This window comes from Tetranychus urticae, unplaced genomic scaffold, assembly GCF_039701765.1.
Source record: "Tetranychus urticae isolate SD_2017Ah unplaced genomic scaffold, NJAU_TeUrti_SD_1.0 Scaffold_4, whole genome shotgun sequence".
NCBI lineage: Eukaryota > Metazoa > Arthropoda > Arachnida > Trombidiformes > Tetranychidae > Tetranychus > Tetranychus urticae.
The window spans coordinates 950,001-955,000 of record NW_028315836.1 but is presented as its reverse complement, the minus strand read 5'-3'; the positions used below and the strand labels follow the sequence as shown (position 1 = coordinate 955,000).

At 41.4% G+C, this 5,000-nt stretch overlaps 3 non-coding genes across 3 annotated transcripts in view; all 3 read right to left on the bottom strand.

Annotated features, from left to right (window-relative positions):
- The window catches only part of LOC149093078 (large subunit ribosomal RNA), a 4,169-nt gene extending 3,701 nt beyond the window's left edge, over window positions 1-468 (bottom strand). The window contains exon 1 of the ribosomal RNA XR_016200465.1: window positions 1-468. This exon is cut by the window's left edge and continues 3,701 nt beyond it. This is a non-coding gene — a ribosomal RNA (large subunit ribosomal RNA).
- Window positions 469-944: 476 nt separating this feature from the next.
- LOC149093077 (5.8S ribosomal RNA) lies at window positions 945-1,099 on the bottom strand. The gene has a single exon (XR_016200337.1). It is a non-coding gene; the product is annotated as a 5.8S ribosomal RNA (ribosomal RNA).
- A 488-nt stretch (window positions 1,100-1,587) lies between these two features.
- Window positions 1,588-3,757, bottom strand: LOC149093076 (small subunit ribosomal RNA). Its single transcript, XR_016200396.1, has one exon. It is a non-coding gene; the product is annotated as a small subunit ribosomal RNA (ribosomal RNA).
- Window positions 3,758-5,000: the final 1,243 nt, after the last annotated feature.

The following is a 5,000-nucleotide window of genomic DNA, read 5'->3' as shown; positions in this document are numbered from 1 at the left end:
AGCTACACTTCGTGGTTCTATCCGTTTCTCTACAAGCGGTTTCACGTCCTTTTGAACTCTCTCTTCAAAGTACTTTGCAACTTTCCCTCACGGTACTTGTTTGCTATCGATATTACCATCGTATTTAGTCTTAGGAGGAGTTTACCTCCTAATTTGGATTGCACTCTCAAGCAATCTGACTCTATCCGCGACTAAAGCCAGTAATCGATATTCCATTAACCAAGATCTGCCACCGGCCTAGAACCGTCTCTGGGAAGAGGGCCCTTGTCAGAGGGACTTGCAGATTTAGTTGAAATAATCGTGACTCTAGCCATTACGCAGCACCGCTTTCCACCTTTCAATGGAAAACCTTTGCGCCGGACTCATCCCTTTTCACTCGCCGTTACTCAGGGAATCTCATTTGATTTCTTTTCCTCCGCTGAATTATATGCTTAAATTCGGCGGGTAACCTCACCTGATCTGAGATCAAAAATATTGATTAAGTTGATTAATGTTTATTTGTGTTGTTTGCAAGCAAGCAACGTAAATCTACTTTAATGTTTGCACAAATTTTGCCTTTGCATTACTTCTTAGGTCTGCTTTAACAGCATGAAATAGCTACTATTTGTACGATTTATACAAGTGCAAGAAGATTCATCAGTTAACAGGTTAGTTGATCACCATAGTTATCTGCAATACGACTTTAGCGTCGTCAGATAGGCGACTAACCTTAGAATCTCATGCTAGTATCTATTCATATATACTGCTTGCAGAGATGAAATATGCATTGTACACAAAATTTATCATGTGAAACAAGTAGATTTGAGATTCTCCTTACTAAATTGCAACGAATTGCAATTAAGAAAAGGAATAAAACATCAAGATTCATGCATATAAATATACAATCCTCTCAAAACAATGCATATATGGTAGTATGCAAGTGTTTTGTTGATTATTTTACATCTCAACTCTCAGACAGATGTGACCTCGGAAAAGACCCGAAAGCCGCAATGTGCGTTGGAAGCTCAAGTGCTCGGCGTGTCCTGCAATTCGCACCGATTATCGTAGCTAGCTACGTTCTTCATCGATTGGTAATTCGAGTGATCCACCGCTTGAAGATGTATCTTTGCCACCGTGGGACTTTTAATAAGTATCCTAAATCTGCATTGAGAGGGTTTGAAAACAATTGTATGCAGTTTATAAAAACCATAGTTGTCTTTACTTAGTTAGGCGAAGAAGTGTAAAACTTCCTTCTTTAAACCTTGCCGTCAGCATAAGCTGAAGACTTGAACAGGTACCAAGTATGTAGCAAGACAGGCTTTTCATTATAAACTACAATTGTTTTGCAAAAAGAAATTATGGCTATCGTTAGATAACCCTCACTCTTTGTTGCATTGGATAATGAAAGATGGATGTATGAATGAACGAATGTAATGCAAGTTAGAATCATGTTGCAATGGCTAAATGTTTGCATTAAACATTCACAATTGCGACTCTAATGCAAATACAATTCAATTGCATTCACCATATTAGCATCTACAATATCACTATGCAGAGTGTTTGATTGTTTGAAGGTTGTATTTCTCTTATAATAAGAGGGTAATACGTTAATGATCCTTCCGCAGGTTCACCTACGGAAACCTTGTTACGACTTTTACTTCCTCTAAATGATCAAGTTTGAACATCTTTCCAGCACAATCCGACCACTAGTTTCCCAATGGTCTGGATTGACCAGTCCGAAGTCCTCACTAAATCATTCAATCGGTAGTAGCGACGGGCGGTGTGTACAAAGGGCAGGGACGTAATCAACGCAAGCTAATGACTCACGCTTACTGGGAATTCCTCGTTCATGGGCAATAATTACAATGCCCAATCCCCATCACGAAATGGGTTCAAGCGGTTACCCACTCCTTTCGGAGCAGGAAACAGTATGCACGATGACCACTTCAGTGTAGCACGCGTGCGGCCCCGGACATCTAAGGGCATCACAGACCTGTTATTGCTCTGTTTCGTGCGGCTGCGAGCGCCGCTTGTCCCTCTAAGAAGTCCTTACAGTGCTACAGCATCCTTACCCTAGCCAATTCTGTAGGCTAATAGCAGCAGAGCCCTCAACAGCCGAAACCATCAAGAGATACTACCACCCACAGGTTGACTAAGGGGGAGTACTGCAGTGTAAACTGCAAGTCTATTTAGTAGGCTAGAGTCTCGTTCGTTATCGGAATTAACCAGACAAATCACTCCACCAACTAAGAACGGCCATGCACCACCACCCACTGAATCAAGAAAGAGCTCTCAATCTGTCAATCCTCTCAGTGTCCGGGCCGGGTGAGTTTTCCCGTGTTGAGTCAAATTAAGCCGCAAGCTCCACTCCTGGTGGTGCCCTTCCGTCAATTCCTTTAAGTTTCAGCTTTGCAACCATACTTCCCCCGGAACCCAAAAACTTTGGTTTCCCGGAAGCTTCCATTCGAGTCATGAAATTAGTTACTCAGAATGATCGCTGGTTGGCATCGTTTATGGTTAGAACTAGGGCGGTATCTGATCGCCTTCGAACCTCTAACTTTCGTTCTTGATTAATGAAAACATTCTTGGCAAATGCTTTCGCTGTAGTTTGTCTTGCGACGGTCCAAGAATTTCACCTCTAGCGCCGCAATACAAATGCCCCCGTCTGTCCCTCTTAATCATTACCTTGGATTCTTAAGACCAACAAAATAGAACCAAGGTCCTATTCCATTATTCCATGCAAGATCATTCAAGTTAAGGTAGTGGTACGCATCATATAGATGGTTGACCATACCGTTTTTAGGCACCTCTTTCGAGGTTTTGGACGCCTGCTTTGAGCACTCTGATTTTTTCAAGGTAAAAGTCTCGATCGCTTGAATCAACACTCGGTAAAGAGCATTGATAGCAAATATCGAGCAATTTTCTGTCTAAACACTATGAATGTAACCACCAGGAAAGAGGAATGAAGGTTCAAGCTAGCATCCGTAGACACAAGCAAGAAACCTAACATCACCATCTAACCCTTTAATCAGTGGACCCCATAGGTTCGACTGAAATCCAACTACGAGCTTTTTAACCGCAGCAACTTTAATATACGCTATTGGAGCTGGAATTACCGCGGCTGCTGGCACCAGACTTGCCCTCCAATAGATCCTCGTTAAAGGATTTAAATTGTACTCATTCCAATTACGGGGCCTCAATAGAGTCCCGTATTGTTATTTTTCGTCACTACATCCCCGTACTGGGATTGTGTAATTTGCGCGCCTGCTGCCTTCCTTAGATGTGGTAGCCGTTTCTCAGGCTCCCTCTCCGGAATCGAACCCTAATTCCCCGTTACCCGTTACAACCATGGTAGGCGCATAACCTACCATCGACAGTTGATAAGGCAGTTGCTTGAGGGATACATCGTCGGCTCAGAGGCCATACGATTTGCTCAGTTATTCAGAGTCATCACAAGAAATGCAACCGAAGTTGCTAAGATCCCCACTGCTAGTCCTTAGACAGCGACCGAAATCACTGAACAGGGTTCTAGGTGAATAAGAATCATTGGTCTTGTACTAATAAATGCGATCCTTCCGTCAGCAAGCTGAGGTTGGAACACTTGTTCATGTATTAGCTCTAGAATTACCACAGTTATCCATGTAAAAAAGAATATCCGAGGAACCGTAACTGATTTAATGAGCCATTCGCGGTTTCACTTTATAAACAGTATGTACTTAGACATGCATGGCTTAATCTTTGAGACAAGCATATGACTACTGGCAGGATCAACCAGGTAACTTGATGTTTTAGCAAAGTAAAATGCTAAACAAGTTGTTTTGCAGCTATAAATACGATATCCTCAGATAACAACCAGCAAGTGGATGCTAACTTTAATGAGGTATCGAGATTTATGTCGTGCATTAAGATGATTCCGCAGAAATCTCTTTAGAATCCATCTTCTTCCACTAGAATATGCAAGCATATCTAGCAGGAGTAACCATTGCTGGGTACGTTTGCAAGTCAACTAAACAGCATAGTATTATAACCGCTTGATACCAATTTCTTGGATCAATTTGCGGTCTGCTTTGCACAAGCAGAGCTCAATACTAATACTGCTCACTCTGTTGAGTGACTAGTTTGAACATATATGCAAGATATGAAGTCTGATAGCATTAAAGCCCAACTCTCATAGATATTGTCAGTCGTACCAAGGAAGACCTTAGGTCTTGCAGGTACTCTACCTTTGTATAATAGTGTGTGGTGATAAGATGATTGACGATCCAAACCCATTCAGGCCCGTCTCTTCAACCACCAAACATCAACAGAATAACAGGAATAGATGCGTGAACAGCTACAGTCTGGACCATACCACTGCTTGATGCATTGACTTATCCATAACCGTAGACAATCACTTACCTCCCCATCAACTACTGATGGTTGCTTCTCTCAATTCAGCAACTACACTCACCACATATAACACAATAAATCTGGTTGTGATCTAAAACCTCTTTTTCTGAAAATTAGACTAAGTCCGTGTCTATTTTTGACACCCAATAACTTTTGAACCATAAGGTCAATCGCGATCATGTTTTTCGGGGTAATATCCCAGTAGTGCCGACTATCGCATGCGCTTATTAATGACCTAAATTACTAAACGCAAGTGGCCTAAAATCGCGCCAATTCGAACATTCTCATTGCTTTTATGGGCTCAACCATTAAAGGCGATTTCCTCTGGTACCAACAGCACGAACTCGATCAAAATTACGCAATCATTAGTTGACCTAATGCTGATAATGTCCAAAAGATTTGGTACCGTGAATCGACCTCGTTCTTCCGTTATAATGAGTCATCATCGAAAATCCAGGGGTATGCAAAAAATTTAACATGTAAGTCAATGGAAAAAGTTAAAGTTCGGTTTTTTCCAGGGGTATGCAAAAAAATTTAACATGTAAGTCAATGGAAAAAGTTAAAGTTCGGTTTTTTCCAGGGGTATGCAAAAATTTTTCAGTTTTAAATCAAAACAAGACTAACTAACTAAA